Source organism: Mus caroli, chromosome 11 (genome assembly GCF_900094665.2).
Source record: "Mus caroli chromosome 11, CAROLI_EIJ_v1.1, whole genome shotgun sequence".
NCBI classification, from domain to species: domain Eukaryota; kingdom Metazoa; phylum Chordata; class Mammalia; order Rodentia; family Muridae; genus Mus; species Mus caroli.
The window spans coordinates 55,849,258-55,866,839 of NC_034580.1; the positions used below are offsets into that span (position 1 = coordinate 55,849,258).

Consider the following 17,582-nt stretch of genomic DNA (forward strand, 5'->3'; position numbering starts at 1 on the left):
GAGATGAAAGCTAAATACAACACATGATGGGAAGAAGCGATATGGTGTTTAAAGAGGGTGGGGTGTGCCTGTGACCCTGTGCTTGGTGTGTAAGGGGAAAGAACGCGTGAGCTCAGAAGCGAGCCTGTGTGGATGTGTTGACTGATCCCACCCCGTGCATATGTGACTATGAATGCACCTGTGCACCTTAGCCACCGCGCTCCTCATCACATGCATCTCGTGCAGGTGTCGCCTGAGCTTGCTATCCTGCTGTGTGCAGCCCGTCCAGATTCCCTTGCCTGCCTGTAGTCTGAGTATTTAATATATGCTCGCCATGCACCTGTGTGTGCGCGTGTCCCCAGGAAGATGTGTGTGTATGGGTGTGTGTGTGTGTGTGTGTGTGTGTGCCACGCGCGTGCGCGCGTATGTGTTCGCGCGCGCGCGCTCCAGTGCGCAAGTGGCTGGTGCGTGTGGGGGGCAGCTGGGGCCAAGAGGGGCCACCGGGCCAGGCCAGGGCGGTGGTGGGCGGGATCAGCGGCGCCGCGGCGCAGGGCGGGCGTGCTTTTGGCGGAGAGTTGGAGGAGTTACCGAGAAGGGCTACTGTGGCAGCGGGGCGCGGAGCTGGGTGCGCGCAGAGCTTCTGCCTCCCGCCGCCTCCTCGCCCTCCATTCCTCGTTCCCCGTCTTCCCCCGGCCACGCCGCGACTGCGCTGCCACCGCCTCCCTGAGAACGGTCGCCGGGGGAGGGTGCCCTGTACGATCGAAGCCCGCTGGGAGGTGCAGGACACCCACACCCGGCTCAGGGGAGCGCGCCCGGCCCTGCCCGGGATCAGATAACTGCGGCGGGGGAGGGGGTGGGTCGGCGCTTCTTGTCGCGGGACTGAGCGACAGAAGCCAGCGGCGAGCCCGGAGCGAGCGCCGAGTGGCTGGGGGCGCCGTCTGGGCGTGCGCCCCCGACCTATGGCTGGCTGGTGGCACCCAGCGCCCGGGAGCGACGCGCCCCTCGGCGTGGAGCGCTCCCAGGGGCTGCGCTGAGGCGGCGGCGGCAACGGTGGCAATGCAGCCAGCGCAGCGGCGGCCGGGACCGGGAACGGCCGCGCGGAGCTTGGAGGACGCGGGACGCGCCGCGCCCCGGCCACTGACCGAGGTAAGAGCGCGGCCGCGGGCGCACGGCCCACCCGCTCGGCCCCAGTTCCCCGCAGACAGCTTCCCGCCCCGGGTGAGCGAGGGGTGGTGCAGCAACAGGGAAGGTGAGGCAGAAGAGCTCCCTCCGTTCCTTTTTCTCCTTTCCCGTGGTGAACCACCAGATGAAATGCTGACAGAGAGCTTTTCTTCCCCTGCCATGTTTCGGGCTACAGCCACCCAGGGAACTTTGCTCCGGGCTAACGTCTTTCCCGGGGTGTATATGTGTGTTTCGGGGGCGGGAGGGGCGGCTCTCGGAAACTTTGAGGAGCGCTTGATTACCCTCGGCCGGCTGGATTGAGGGGGCTCGTAAGGCAGCGGGCGGAGCCACTTTTGCGCGCGGCATCGGTCCTAGGCGTGACCTTACCCGAGAGACCTGTGATCAAGATGGGGTACAGAGTGAGTGCACAGGTTCGGCTAGCGACCTGAGAATGCTCCCTGCTAAGACCTGGGATCTTTGGAGACATTTCTTTCCCATCGCCTGTGCTGTAATGGAGTCAAAATATTCTGGAGGTGGTTCTTAACCATCCATCTAGCCTGCAAGTCCAGGGCACCTTTTGCTTCTTAAATTTGGTCTTGAGAAACCCCAAAAGGGGCTCAGTGCAAAGAGTCTCTCCTAGACGCACAAGTCTATTCTGGTGTTCTGTGGGGGAACTGCACCCTTTGGAAGAGGCAGCTGGGATGGCGAGCCTAGGAAGAGCTTTGTGGGGAGAGCGGGAGAGCTGAGGCCCTACACACCCAACACCGGGTCACCTGTCCCTGTCTTAATTTGTGCACATGTCCTATGACTACCTTAGAGCTCACAAAAAAGTGTCGTTTGGTGAAGGCCTCCAGTTCTAGGAGGTTCTGCCGCCCTACTGCATAGACCTGGTGGGATTGGGGCTGCCCCTCTGGCCATTCCCAGAGTGTGATACTGTCATTGGCCCTTTCTAGTTTCTTCCTTACTACCTGTACCCAAGCCTGAAGCTGGCAGTAATGATCTAGGGACCTCCTGGCCTTGGCATCCACCTCCTGAGCACTGGCTTCAGCTCCCTGGATTGCCTAGGTGCCCACATGCTCACAGAAATCAGCTGCCGCCTCCTCCAAGGTGGAAACCCACAAGGCTTAGGCTCCCAGCCTTTACACACTCTTTGAGAGATAAGCAAAAGCCCGCCCTGGCTGCTGTCCCACCTGTCTAGACTCACTCCAGCCTGGCACTGCACCAGGTGCCTGATTTGGGACCCCTTCACTAAAATCTGCTCATGAACAGGAGAGAGCCAGGGAGGGGAGGCAGATCTGAGTACCAGGCTTCTCCTTGAATATTCCTTCCTTCCTCTGTATCCCTTTAGGGCCTGTAGGGGAACCCCAAAGAGACTTCTCAGTTCTTCTGAAATCATCAGTTGTGTTTAAGGGGTCCCTCCAATTGGTCAGGAGACACAGGGTCTTTGTCATAGCAGGTGACCCTGGATAGGCTGAGCCACTTGTGAAAATAAATGCATGGCTGTGGGCATATGGCCCACCAGACCAGCCTCAGCATTGTGGGAACAGGGGTGGGGGGAAGGTTCAGACATCCTTAGGGACAAGGTAGGTAGAGCTGGTGTTGCTGGACCATCTTCTCCATTGAGATACTGCTATATGCATACAGAAAGTGCCTTGTAAATACAGTGTTCACACAGGACTGACATTTGTGTACTTCAAGCCCTAATTGTTCCCATCTGTCTTGGGTTGGGTGGGCACAATGGCGTGATGGATTTGTCCTCTATCACTGAGCTCTCTAGGCAAGGTCCCCTGTAGATGTGTGTCTAGTGGAGGGAGGTTTAGGAGGCTGTGCTGTGTTGGGAGAGGTATCTGCGGCAGGTGCTTCCAGAGCCATGCAACATGTTAGGTCAAAACAGAAGGCTTGCCTCATTTTCCTCAAATCAGAAGGCTTTTATGCAGACTCCTGTGTTTCTCTCTGCTCTGCCCTAGGCAGGACTGGGCAGTACTAAGTGGCCCTCTAACAGTGAACTAACATGGCTGCAATAACAGTAACAACACTGGCCACAGTGGCACCTCTAGGTTCTGCGACACTGGGGCCAGTACAGCCGGCAGACAGTTTCCTCTGGCTCAGTCAGGCCTCTGGTGCCTGGGGCCATAGTTGGTATGACCAGTCATGGCACCCAAAGGCTTTGGCACAAAGCTATTGTGGAAGTGACTGCGTCATCAGTCTCAGCCATCTCTGTGGTCCTTGCCAGCCCCTGGGCAGGGTCTGCTAATATACTGTGAGCTTTGCTCAATAGTCGCTCTCAATTCCCTAATCCTAACTCCTGCTCTGGGCAAGACCCTTCCTGCAACAGATGCAGCTGGGCCTGGTGGCTGGGCTGTGTCCAGGGCTGTGCTGTGAGTGAAACATGGGCACAGTTACCCCTCCCCTGTGGACTGTCATTGGAGTCCTGCCAGGGACTGACACTGATGAGAGGCAGACAAGGGGGCAGCTCATGGGCAGCAGGAGGGGGAAGCTAAGCCTACATCTCGGGAGGGTTGCCGGGGAGCAGAGGGTAAGGGGGCAGACAGCAGGGAAAAACGGTAGATAAAGCAAGAACGAAGGGAGCTGTCTGGGACTGGGTTCAAGCATGGCTGCTGATGCTTCAGAGGGGCTGTGGTGACAAAGGGGCTTTTCCAGAGGAACTGGCCCCAGGAAGGAGTTGAGGGCCCAGAGCTGGGCCAGCTAATTTAATTTGTTAATGGCCTGCCAGTGCAGAGGCTTGTATTCTCTCCACTATATGGATGGGAACAGAGGCCAGGAGGTGTTGGAGCTTCTGTGGTAGCCTGTGTGCTTCTGACCCAGAGCTTAGGGCCCTCCCAGGGACAGGCTGCACCTTTCCGTTGCTCACAGATACATTTACTGAGGGCAGTATCTACCCTCGGGGAAGTTTCCACTAAGCCCTAGGGCCTGCCTGCCTCCCTATCTCCCAGGAAGTTACTTCTTTGGGACCTGATGAAGCCTGGCATGAGGTTAGTGTTCCATAAATGTTCCCTGCGGCTTCAGTGGCAGCCGTCTTGTGATGAGGCCAGAGCTGTAGTGGGTGTGAGCTCTGGAGTGTCCCGCATACAGAAACAGTAAGGAACCGTTCCATAAGTCAGTTTCACTGTGTAGGGAAGATTTGGTTTGAGTTGCAAATGTGGGGTGTTTGAGAGGTTGGTGGGGCAAGAAACACATAGGTGCTCCTTCAGTTGCTGGGACTGAAGCCTGGAAGCCCTGGGACACCCAGGATGGAGAAGGGGAAGAGAGCCTTTAAACATGCCTATAAGGGTATTGTAGGCTTGGCAAGACTGGGAGTCTCCAGAGGGGACCCCATGATGGAGAAGTCCATGTGGACTTCTGGTGCCCAAGCCTTGGGGATCACAGTGTAGCCCAGTCACCCTTTAGCTGCAAGGCAAACTGGTTAGGGAGAGGTGGCCTTCCGTGGAGGTGGCCTCGGATGCTGGCCTCCTACTCTGAGCTGTTCCCTGTGCCCATTCTCACCCAGAGATGTCCTAAAGCTCACGTGTTCCTGCTTGACTGCTGAGGTGACAACAACAGAGGCAGTGTGAGGCTGTGGGGACCTCAGAGATCCTGGCCCCGCACCCTCATTAGCCTTCGGGCCTATCGTACCAAACAGGGCTTCGTGGGCCTGGCCAGCAGGCATAGGGATGGGTGCCTTTCTCAGCTGCCCCAGGAGCAACTTTGCTCTTGCTGGGTATCAGCTGTTTCTTGAGGGTGGGTGTGGCCTTGTGGGTCTGGCTTGGAAGCCCCCTAATGTCCCCTACAAGCTTTGGGCAGCTGAAGGGTCTCCTCTATTCCTCACCTGTGGCCCCGTCTCTTGGAAGAACTCAGACTTGGAGATGGTTAGAGGATAAACAGTAAAAGGTATGGAGTGGCAGACCATTGTGGCTCAGGTACCTACTGTGTGCTTGACTGGCTCTGGGTGGCAGCATTTCAGTGGCCTCACTCACTGTGTGCACTTGCTTCTGCTTCTTTCCCGGCCCTCTTTGCCATGATTTGAACATGGCAGGCCTGGGCTCCATCAGGGCCTATGCCTGCACCATTCCCTCATCTGGACCACTCCTTCCCAGGTCTGCACATGATCCTTTCCTTTCCACACTCAATGTGCTGCCCAATGCCACTTCTTTCCTGTAGCCCGTCCCCACAATTCCTCATGGCAGCAAAGCTATGCCTCTTCCCCTCTGTACCACTGTTTTCTCACCGTAGAACCCAGTGCCATCTGCCCCTAGTGTTTTCATTTTCTATTTTCTTCATTGTCTTGGGCTATAAGCCCACAGCTGTGCCCATCGGGCCAATGGCAATAGGCAGCGGACAGCAGGTGCTCAGTACATACAGTGGGTGGGTGTGCGGTCTCAGCTGTCTACTGCCTTCCAGGCTGCGCTCATCTTGTCGTGGTGGCAACTGTGCGCATCTGCAGGTGAGGCTACAGAGTCTCTGGAGGTGCCAGTGTAGTTCCTGTGTTGGCCTGGGGGCCAGGGGTGTGCTTTGAACCCTTGACCTGACAGCCTGCAGCTGAGCAGGAAGAGTAGAGTCTGGACCAGTCTGGATCAGTCTGAACCAGTCTGGACCAGTCTGGAGCAGTCTGGAGCAGTCTGGCTGGAGCTTTTCTGTTCACACTGTCTCCTGTTTGAGCCTGGCTGCCCCCAGCTCAGGATAGCCCCACCCCAGCTGCACGGGAGTAGTGAGTCTTATTGTAAGTGTGAGCACACGGAGGCCGGCCTAGGTGACTTTTGGGTCCTCGCCATTCTCCTAGGCAGTGGGTTTTGCTACCTGCTTTCCTAATTCTGCCTGGCCTTGAGAGGTGGCATGGGGCACCCTGACTCTCACTGGCCACTGGAGTTTGGGCTGTGCTTCTTACTCTCCCATTCCAGTCCCTTGAACATGACCTCCATGTTTTATACATGTTCTAGTTCTTCAGATTTGCAGTCAACAACTTAGGCTTGTCCCCTGTGGTGAAGAAAAACATGACATTTTCTTGTGGTCAGTGCGTGGCCTTCCTCTTCTTTCCTGGATATCTCCATGGCTTCTGGTGACTGGGTAGAAGGGGCTTGGGGTCCTGTCTTCTGAGGCTCACCTGGAGACAAAGGAGGGACCAAGTCAAGGTTGAACCGGAGCCTTGGGCAATTCTCCTTTCTGGTGGGGGTGACATGACCTTGTGGGAGTGGGTCCCCTGAGGCCAGAGAAGGGTCTCATAGTCCTTTAGAAGTGAGTTTGGTATCTCTGTCCTCTGCCCTCTTTTGAGCTGTGTGGAGACTTGGTGATGGGGTGGGGGTGGGGTGAATGGAAGCTGGGGTGTTGGGCTATGTGTGCCAGCGAGTCTGAGAGGGCAGTAGAGAGGCCTAGAGAAGCCATGGGACCCAGGCCAGAGGCATGCCCTCACCCCTGCCTACCTCCCCCTCTTTCCAGCTGCAGCTCAGGCCCCCCTAAGCTGGCTGCTCCAGCCCTGCAATTCTTCAGCACTTAAAGCAAAAATAAATCACTGCCAGCAGCTGGCGTTCTGGGTGGCAGCCGCTGCACCACCCCCCTGCCCCGACCTCTGCCTCTGGGCTTCTGGTTCCAGGCCAAGGCCAGCCTTCCACTCAGGCTTATGAGAGGATGTGGAAGCCTGCGGGGGCTTGGCCTGGCCTGGTGAGGTCACATGGAAGGCAGAGAAGCATTGTTGGCCCCTGAGGCTCTAGAGTCTCCAGCAGGAGGGGGAGGTTCCATTTCAACTTGGTAGAAATTGACCTGGGAGGGCTGGAGCAAGCTCAGGGTGACCTGGTCACCTGGAGGTGACTCCTCCTTTGTACTAGTGTCTGGCCCAGCTCTGGGCATTTCTTTTTCTTCTCTTCCATCCTTTCCCTTCTCTGAGAATCCTAGAGGTCTTGACTTGTCAAGTGCTATGACGCAGGCCCCGAGGATGTCAAATTTTAGCATCATTTATACTTTCAACAAATAGCTTTGGGCGCACGCACGTGCTATGCCCTGTGCTGAGAGGCTGGGGCCATGGATGCACACAAGCCCTCCCTTGTGGAGGGCCCCATGGGGCTGATATCTCTCAGGGTTGGGGAAGATAAAATAGACAAGCAAGAGAAGGAGTCATGGACTTGGTCATATTCCTTTGTTAATTATTACAGTCTTTAATTATGGGAGTGTTGCATGGTACAATTAAATAGTAAGAGTAGAAAATGAGTCCCTACTCAGTTCTGCACTCCCCCTCCCCCCATGCTCCTTGTTCTCTGGGTGACTGTCTTTCTCAGTGCTTTGTAAATGTAGCTGTTCTCTCCATTCCTCTCCCCTTCCCCCACCCATGCATCCCTTGGTTCCCTGCTTCAGGATCCTGGCCATGTGGTGCCCAGTGCCCACTGAGCCCAGGGCTCCATTCCTGTCTCCGAGATGAGGGCTGAGTCACCGAGTCTGCGGATCCCAGTCGTGGAGCCTTTGAACTTGCAGAGCCATTGAGTTCACACATCATGGGTTCTTTGTGAAGTTTTACCAGTCTGAGGCAGGGAACCTGGAATTGCAAAATTGGAACAGCTTAACCCCAAGAGAGGTTCTAGATCCTTCCTGAGACCCCAGGGAGTTTAGACCCTGCCATTCCCAGAATTCGGGTTCAAAGAGTGTAGGGGTACCTGGGGGCTGTGTGTTTTAATCTCCTCCAAGAGCTCAGCTCCCTCCCAAATCTGTCAGTGCTGTGGAACGTAGGGCTAGCTAACTCCCTCAGGACAGAGAAAGTCTTGCTTGGATCTGAAGGGGGAAGTGCCCACCTCTTTTTCTTAAAGTGGGGAAGTCCCTGCTTCACTGACTGCCTTTTCTTGACCTTCTAGAGGAAGGGCCACTGGGTCCTTCTTCAGACATGGTTAGTCCCCTGCCTGGGGGAAGGCTGCCGCTACTATCAACCCTGCCTCTGTGTGGCCCCTCACTTGCTTAGTCCCCTGACATTCCCGAATCCTAGTTTGATGTGAAAGAAGATGCTGTTTAGATATTGTGTGATGCCCTGATTCCAGGGGGAGGTGATAATGATCACGAATGTTCTTATGTGCCAAGCCTCAGTATTCCCTCTTGTGAAATGGGTACCAATGCTTCCCTTTTCTCAAGACATCATCATTTCCTGCCCTTTGTACTTGGCTCTGTGGTCAGGGCAGGATAGGGCGGCTTCCTCTCCTCTGACACCCCCTCCATTTTGCAGCCGGAGGTTTGGCCATGCCAACACCTCACCTGCTGGGTCTCAAGCTGTCGGCAACACCTGTTTGGTCAAAGCAGCCAGGACTTTCCCTGGGCCCTAGGAAACCTGAGGACCACTGGGTGTGTCCCCAGGAGCCCTTGTGGTGGTCCCACAGTGGCCCAGGCCCCCAGCTCACATGACAGAACATACCCACCATCCCCTCTCTTTGCTTTACTGACTGTGAGCTGGACTGGGCCTAGGCAGCTCAGCTGTAACCAGTTGGGGTCCTGAGCTTAACCTTGTAGCAAATGCTTGGACCCACACTACCAGGTTCTGTCCTCTCCTGACCCATTTGCCTCCTACTGGTCTTCGGCCTAGCTGCAGCTGGGCCAAAACACCCTAAGTAGGTAGAGGTTGTTAGGGAATAGATTTAGGAAACAGGGGGATGGTGGTGATCGGGAATACTGGGAACCTTTGCATGAACCTGTGCCCCAGAGTCTGCCTCTACAAAATGGAAACCCTAGAGCAAGGAAGGCAACCACGTCCACATACCTTCTCTTCTGTCTGGGTCAGGGGTGAGGCCCAGGAGAAGGTAGAAGTGAACAGTAGGCAGCACAAGCCCCAAATGGGTCCTGGTGCTGCCGTGTTGGGGGTTGATATGGTGTGACCTGAAAGCTGGGCTTCAACCTGCATTGAATTTCAGAAGTGTCTTTCAGGTTTTTAGAATATGTGTGATAAGATGTCTTGGGAAGGGAACCCAAGCCTGCATATGAAATCCACGTGTTTTTTTTCCAACTCTAACTTATATACAGAGTCTGAACATGAATAGATTATTTTTAATAATTTTGTGCAAGCTAAGTTTTTATGATATGGAATTTTCTGTTATTAGAATTTCTCTCTCTCTCTCTCTCTCTCTCTCTCCTTAGTTAGGGATGGACTCTAGGGTCTCATGCATGGTACATAAGTCCTCTTGCCGTTGATCTATACCTCCAACACCAGAAAAATACAATCTTAAAACACACACACAAAAAAAACAGGTTAATAAGATGGACCAGCTCAAAAGGCACTTACCATGTAAGCCTCAACCCCCAGAACCCATTTAAAGATGGAAGAACAAAGTGGTGACTGAAACTTGTCCTTTGTCCTCTACAAGTGTGCCCTGGTACACACGTGCATGTGCACACCACAGCTGTCACCACCACCATTTACAAGGAAAGAAAAGATGTACTTTGGGGCAGTATCCTTTGGAAACACATGGCATTAGGGTTCTGTTTTGGTTTTTGCTATTTCCCATGTATGAGTCTTTGGCAGATGGCTCTGACGCTCTGTCCAGTCTCCTTTTGGGAGCACAGAGACAGGAGTGGTCCTCTCTTTCTGGAGTGGTTTTGAGCAATCTGAATTCGTACATAGCCTGGGCACATGGAAGGGTGGGCCCCGTGTACAATTTTTTTTAATTTTTAATTTTATGTGCACTGGTATTTTGCCTGCATGTATGTCTGTGTGAGAGTGTCAGATTCTCTGAATTTGGAGCCACAGACAGCTGTAAGCTTCCATGTGGGTGCTGGGAATTGAATCTGAGTCCTTTGGAATAGCAGCCAGTGCTCCTAACTGCTGAGCCATCTCTCCAGCCCTGAAATCTTACTTTCTGTGGCAAGATGGTTTTGAGATTTGCCTGGTATTTCAGGCAAGAGACTGAATTTATACTTAGTTAACTTCCTCATTCTGATGTATATGATGTATTAACTTTCTAGGTCTCCATCCAGCCCTGGCTGTCACTGTGCCCTCTAAATAGCAGGTTCTGGTAATGATTCAGTTAGGTCGAAGGGAATAATTCTTTGCGATTTTGAGAGCCCACCTGGTGTCACACTATTGAGGGACCACCTCAGCAGAGCTTGTGCATGCCACAGCCACTTGATGCTTTATTTGACAACACAACTTTTGACAGCAAGGGCTTTCATTTCCCTTGGTTTAGACATCATCCAGGCTGGCATCTTCCTGTGGCTTACAACTGTCTGTAACTTCAGTTCCGAGGGATCTGATGCCCTCTTCTAACCTCCAAGGGTACCAGCTCTATACGTGTGGTACATAGAGACACATGCAGGCAAAACACTCATACATGTGAAATAAAAAAAAACCATATATATATATATATATATATATATATATATATATATATTACTGCCGCCAGACATGGTAGTGCACACCTTTAATCCCTATACTCAAGAGACAGAAACAGATGGATGTCTGTGATTTGAAGGCTAACCTGGTCTATTAGGAGTTCTAGGCCAGGGCTGCACAGTGAGACCCTGCTTTAAATTAAAACATCAAATCTTATTTTTTAAAAAGTTGAAATGAATCTTGGCTTGAGATCAGAGCAGAATTTTCAATCATTCCTGAAATGACCCTAAATATACTTGTGCCATTTTGTACCCTGTATTTATGCATGAAGGCATTCTCACCACTGACATTTATAAAATCAAAATATCTATCAACTCTGAAAAATGTTGTAGATACTCCATGACCTAGAGTCTCCAACATTCAGCTAGGATTTAATTATTTATGTAAAATCAAGTATGTCCATCTCATTAGTATGCAAATTTGCTTTAATCTTTATTAAATGATGAAACTGCACATATTCAAAAGAGTTGCTTAAAATAAATTTCTTCATGATTTACAACTAATAAGTGCTTAGCCCATCTGGTATACCTCTATACCAGGATCACATGGAAATGTCTTGGGTAAAAGTAACCCCAGGTGGGAAAGGTTGAAGAAGCCCTGCCCACAAGCAGTGAGTCTCAGCCCATGGCATTCCAGGGCATCATAAATCTGTAAACAAATTCTTGAAAAGCCTGCTGTGCCCATCTTCCATAACTAGAGTCTAGGAGCACAGCTGTTAAGGCCAATTGGCTCCCAGAATGTGGAGCATTTGAAGAAGTCAGTGACAGCCCTGTGAAAGTAGTTATCGGAGGTACTCTGAGAAACTCGGAAATGCCTTGACCTCAACCATGGCCCTGCCCCAGGATCCCAGACCAAAAGGGCCCAAGAAATGATCTTTCTGACCTCCAACCTGATCCAGAGCAAGGACGAAGCTGACTGGACCGGCCCACATTCAGAAGTTGGAACCACAGGGGGATGAAAAGCCTCCGATCACACAGGCTGAGTATGATGCCTGGCAGTGTCTCCTCTCTCTGAAGCCTCAGTTTCTCTGCCTATGAAAAGGTCCCCTACCCTCTAGAATTTTAAAACAGCTCTAAGGTGTGGTCAAGCACTCCTCTGGAACTATCAGTGTGACAGGGAGATTTTGCCCTATTTTTCAGAGTACAGAATTGAGGCTTAGAGAGATGCCGCTGCTAGCTTCGAGTCACACAGAAAGGGGGCAGCCCCCACTTAAATCTGGTCCAGTGCAGCTTATGGTGCTCGTGGCCAGTTCTACTACTCCCAGCCAAACGGGATGTCTAACGTCCTGGGAGAAGACCTCGGGCCAGGCACCTCCCACCAGCCCACAGCTTTCTTCAGGCTTCTCTTCAGACACGGAGACCTCTCTTCATGGCTTTTGGATGTTGACTGACATCTGGACTGACCATCTGCCTCCCCAGCCTCATCCCTAGCCTGTCTAGGACACTGAGCTTAATGCGATAATCAAATGAGATAACATCTGGAAGCAGTGAACGCACAGGGCCCGGCACCAGCAGATCTAGTAACAGTCATTTCATGGTTCTATTTAGATGCCAACTCTCAGGGAGATGTCATACCACTTCTCAAGAAACACTGGCACCATGTGCATGCCAAAGTCTCCCCAAATATCCTGATAATAGCCTGGAAGGACCAAGACACTGACATCATCAATTCAGCACATCCCTCCCCCACCCCGCCCCCCCCGCCCCGGGACATGCCTGGTGGCAGGCAAGCAAATGTTTGGGCCACAAGTCCAGTGACAATGGGCTTTGGAGAAAACCAGGTGCTATGAGTATCAATCTTGGGCACTGGGCACACAGAATGAAGGAGGCAGGTTGGTCACCGCACAGCCTCACTGCACTTTGGTTTTGGAATCTGCAAAGGAGTATCAGCTCCCTGTCCTTTGAGTCAGCTGTGATGACCCAGAAGGACAAGAAGAGAGACATGGTGGCAGGAACTAACCATCTGACTTATTGACCAACCAGTGGGATAGGATGAAGATCCAAGAACGCCCTCCCCAGAGAGCTAACTCTCAGCATGAGCCACAGGAAGATGCCAGCCTGGATGATGTCTAAACCAAGGGAAATGAAAGCCCTTGCTGTCAAAAGTTGTGTTGTCAAATAAAGCATCAAGTGGCTGTGGCATGCACAAGCTCTGCTGAGGTGGTCCCTCAATAGTGTGACACCAGGTGGGCTCTCAAAATCGCAAAGAATTATTCCCTTCGACCTAACTGAATCATTACCAGAACCTGCTATTTAGAGGGCACAGTGACAGCCAGGGCTGGATGGAGACCTAGAAAGTTAATACATCAGAATGAGGAAGTTAACTAAGTATAAATTCAGTCTCTTGCCTGAAATACCAGGCAAATCTCAAAACCATCTTGCCACAGAAAGTAAGATTTCTTCTGAAGGCAGCTGCAGTGTACTCCTATACATAAAAATAAAGAATTCTTAAAAAAAAAAAAAAGCCAGGCGGTAGTGGAGCATGCCTTTAATCCCAGCACTTGGGAGGCAGAGGCAGGTCAGTCTCTAAATTCGAGGCCAGCCTGGTCTACAGAGTGAGTTCCAGGACAGCCAGGGCGATACAGAGAAACCCTGTCTCGAAAAACAAACAAACAAAAAAACCCACCACCACCACCAACAACAACCCCTCCCCCCCAAAAAAAAATTCTGTGACTGAAAGTAGATTAAGGAAGAGCTTGTTTTAGTTTCCATTTGTAGAGGGCGAGAGTCCACAACAGTGGGAAGGGCACAATGTGGCCATACAGCAGGAAGCTGTGTGAGAGAGAACCAGAAGTAGGGTGAAATTGTAAACCCTGCAAGCCCGCTCCAGTATGTTCTTCAGCAAGGCTCCACCTACTAAAAGCTCCATAACCTTTCCAAACAGTGCCACCAACTGGGAGCCTCGTGTTCAAACGTGAACCGATGGAGCCATTTCTCACTCAAACCACCATACATCAAAGATATGATAATTATATGCTGAGACATATCATAAGAAAATACCTAAAGTCTTTGTTCTCTACTGTGTTTCTGTAAGAGGACACTGTGTGTGCATTAGAAGCGCTGAAGCTCAGAACATACATCTGAGGCAAGGTGCTTCGAGCAGTGTTTTGTTGGTGCTGTGTGGCTTGGGGCCAAGGCGGCATGGGATGTTCAGAACCAAGGCTGCAGTGATTGTGCAATGGATCATGGGAGTGCACTGCATGAATACCTACGATTCATGACATGCTGACTTTGAATTGAGTTTCGATCATTGCATGTTCAAAATACTTACTATTGCCATTTTTTGGGACCCTACATTGAGTTACCATATAAGGTCACAATGTACAGTTTAAGAATCTAGTAGTTAGGAGACAACTGAGTTGTTGGTCATCCATCCATCCATCCATCCACCCATCTATCTTTCCATCCATCCACCCATCTACCCACCCCCACTCCTTAATCATATACATACATGCATACATGCACAAACATACACACACATATATATATACCTGACTTCCATTCATCTACCCATTCATCTATCTACTCCCACTCCTTACCCCCACATACATACATACATACATACATACATACAAACGAACAAACTTACACATCTGACCCCCATCCACCCATCCATCTACCCACCCCCACTCCTTACGTACATACATTCATAATGCACATACACGTATACACCTGACCCCCATCTATCCACCCATTCATCTACTCTCACTCTTTAACCATATACATACATACATACGTACACACCCAACCCTCATCCATCCATCCATCCATCCATCCATCCATCCATCCATCCATCCATCTACCTGTCCGTCCATCCATCCATCCATCCATGCACCCACAGATCTATCCATTCCTCCATCTGGCTTTAAGAATCCCAGGTCCTGTGGAGAAGCGGCTATTTCCACAGATTCCTGTGACCCAGTGAAAGCCTCCCAGATGTTGGTACTGACCACAAGAGGCTCGTAGGTGAGCATCTTGGGTCCTAGCTTCACAAGGGCTGTGGGAGCATCTGTGTTCCCAGGGGAGGGTCTAGCCTAGGAGGGCCCTTAGAGTACCCTTGAAAGCCAAAGAGATTATTAGTTGACTGCTACCCAAGTCCCCTGGGACTTCAGGAGAACAAGAGCCAAAGGATACAAAGCCCCTGTACACAATTTCAGTCTGCTGTGGGGCTGCTGCCAGCCACACAAAGACTTCTGCACCTGCCAGGATGCATCCTGAACTCTCACTCCCCAACCCATTACTGAATCTGTCAATCATTTCTAATTTAGCCCCTGGTGCTTGTCCCCACCCTCTAGATCCTGGGCCCAAGCCTTCCCAGTAAAGCCTTAGATTTTGTGGATGGTTTGATTTTCCAAGAATATCAAAAGAGAACTCACTGGCCTATGCCACAGCCGCTCATTTGATCTTCTCAGCCCTTTCCTATAGATGGATTCTCACTCTCTTGTCCACGGGTCCTCGTCCGCTCCGGCTATCTGAATCTATTGCTATATCCAGGGCTCTCTTTTGCCACTGGACTCTCTCTAGACTTTTTAGGAATGAGTCTTTCCAGGGGTGACCATTCACCTAACACCTAGGACACTGGGTGACAAACAGTCCTGCTCCACAGAACTTGTGTGTCAAGGGGAGAATGACCATGTGAGCAGAGACCATTAAATCAGGGAAATGAGCTGAAGGATGTCAGAGTGAAGAGGGTGCGGCAGAGTGATTGATGTTGCCAGTAAAGAGAAAGCAGGCACAAAGTAGGAGGGCCATTCTCTGTTGGGTTACAGACTGGGTCATCATCCTTGCATGTGTGCCAGCATGTGTGCACTGGGTAGTGCCAGCTCCACTGGCCTGGGCTCCGCAGGGAAGGCTGGTTTGGCTGCTGTAATGGGAAGCCAAGGAAATGACAGACGGACCAATGCCCCACAGGGCTTTTCTCTCTGGGCTCCACCTTCAGCTGCAGCTGTTTTGAGGGAGTACAGCTTAGCCAGTCCCTACCCTCTTTCAGTTTGTTAGGCGTGAGGACTGACAGAAGCCTCCTCCCGCAGGACACCGCAATAGCCTGGCTCTGGAGGGACTCCAAGCCACCTGTCTCTCATCAGCTTTGGGGTGCTGATGTGTGGGGTGGGAGGATGGTCACAGAGCCATGCCTTCCTCACAACCCAAGTAGCCTCAAACAGGGGATGCTAGATCAGCGAGCTCAGAAGGTGGGGCCTTAGCTAGGCAGTGAAGACAGGGCGGGCTCCTTACGTGGCAGACACTATGCAGCGCGCACCGATGTAGATGAACCCAGGCGGAGGGCCTGAGGGCCGGGTGGTGTAGGGTAGGGTCAGTGCTATGACCACACATCAGTGTATCTGAACTTAGGCTGGGAGGGAGGGGTCCTGTATGCACAGATAGCTACAGGAGGAGAAGACAGTATGGACAGTGCCTAGGAATCCAAGGCACAAGGGTCCCAGTGGAATGCCACCCTCTGGGCTCTTTGATCCGATGTAAGTTCTGCCCCACCAGGGTAGCACACTACTTGGACAGAACTGTTCCCCGGGCCTATAACACCAAGTCCACGTGTCTCTGGCGTCTCTTGTGTCTTCTTTGTAAGTCTGCACCTCTTGTTCTCCATGTCCAGGCTTTCCAGCCACCTCTACCCCAGCCATATCCTGGTCTTCTGGGCTCAGAAGCCTACAGAGTGGGAGCTTGAACTGTCTAGAACATCAGTTCTTAACCTATGGATTGCGACCCCTTTGTGGGGGTAGGTCAGAGACCCTTTCACAAGAGGCCTAAGATCATAGAAAGTCTGAGCTGGGTGGTGGTGCATACCTTTAATCTTAGCACTTGGGAGGCAGAGGCAGAGGCAGAGGCAGGCAGATCTCTGTGACTTTCAGGCTAGACTGATTTACAGAGTGAGTTCCAGGACAGCCAAGGCTACACAGACAAACCCTGTCTTGAAAAACAAAACAAACAAAACAAAAAAAGAAAGAAAATAAACAAACAAGACTGTTGGGGAATAGAATTTACATTATGATTTTTAAAAGTAGCCAAATTATAGTTATGAAGTAGCAACCAAAATAATTTTATGAGGGTTGTGGTGGGGCCACACCACGAGGAACTGCATTAAGGGGTTGCAGCCTTAGGAAGGCTGAGAACCATGGCTCTAGAAGTTCATGTGTGCTGACATACTGCATCTCCATCACAACCCTGCAAGACACTAGTCCTTCAGTTCTCTAGTCCTTTGCGTATGAGGCCACAGGCTCACAGAGGCTTGAAGGACTCTCTGAGGCCTCTGGTACTCTCTTGAGCCACGATTGAAGGGTCCAGCCCTCAGAGCCCACGTTCAGGGCTCACAAAGTGTTCCTATGGTTGGCTACACCCCAGGACTAGCCTTGCATAACTCTCTCCATTCTTGGCATCTCCCTGAATATGACCTGTTTCATATACTCTCTCCTGGAACTCAGGCTCTTCCCGGATGTCACCTTGTTTTTCATGGGCCCTTCCCACTCCCTTAACCTCGGTGGCTTCTCCTTTGGTCAAGTTCTTCTCTTTGCTCCCATGTTCTTGCTATGGGCCCAGCACTGTCTGCTGGTCATTAATCCAGCTCAAGGACTGTAGTGCCCTGTGGGGTGTGATGGGATCTGGTGGGCACAGGCTGGGAGGAGCTCTACCTTGTCATTTCACAGCTGACTGCTGGGTATTGTTCTGTTCAGGGCATTGGGCCCAAATCCCCGAGTCCTTCAGTTCTCACTTCACAGATGAGGCCACAGTGGTCAGGGGTGTACAGGGCTTTACTTTCTGGGTCTCTCTCTACTCTTTTTGACTCTCAGAGATGGTTCACTGAAACCTATGACCCCTGCAATGTGGTTTCTCTAAGCTCAGAGCCATCGTCAGTGTGGGCACTGCTAGTGGCTAGTAACAGCCATTGCTGTCCTGCTTACTGCATTGGGGTAGAGAAGGGGCTGAGGTCCAGGCCATTAGTCTATTCCAGACCTCCAGTATTTGCAGGCCGGTTCCCTGTAACCCAGTTTCCTTGTCTGTAAATGTCTAAAAGTTCAGTATCTCCCTCACACTGCTCCTTCCTTCCTTCCTTCCTTCCTTCCTTCCTTCCTTCCTTCCTTCCTTCC

At 51.7% G+C, this 17,582-nt stretch overlaps 1 protein-coding gene across 1 annotated transcript in view; it reads left to right on the plus strand.

The window, feature by feature from the left end:
- The first annotated feature begins 572 nt into the window (after positions 1 to 572).
- Positions 573 to 17,582, plus strand: part of Kcnj12 (potassium voltage-gated channel subfamily J member 12) — a 46,738-nt gene continuing 29,728 nt past the window's right edge. The window contains exon 1 of the mRNA XM_021177732.2: positions 573 to 1,125. The gene's annotated coding sequence lies outside the window, so the exon portion shown is untranslated. The remainder of the gene's footprint in view (positions 1,126 to 17,582) is intronic.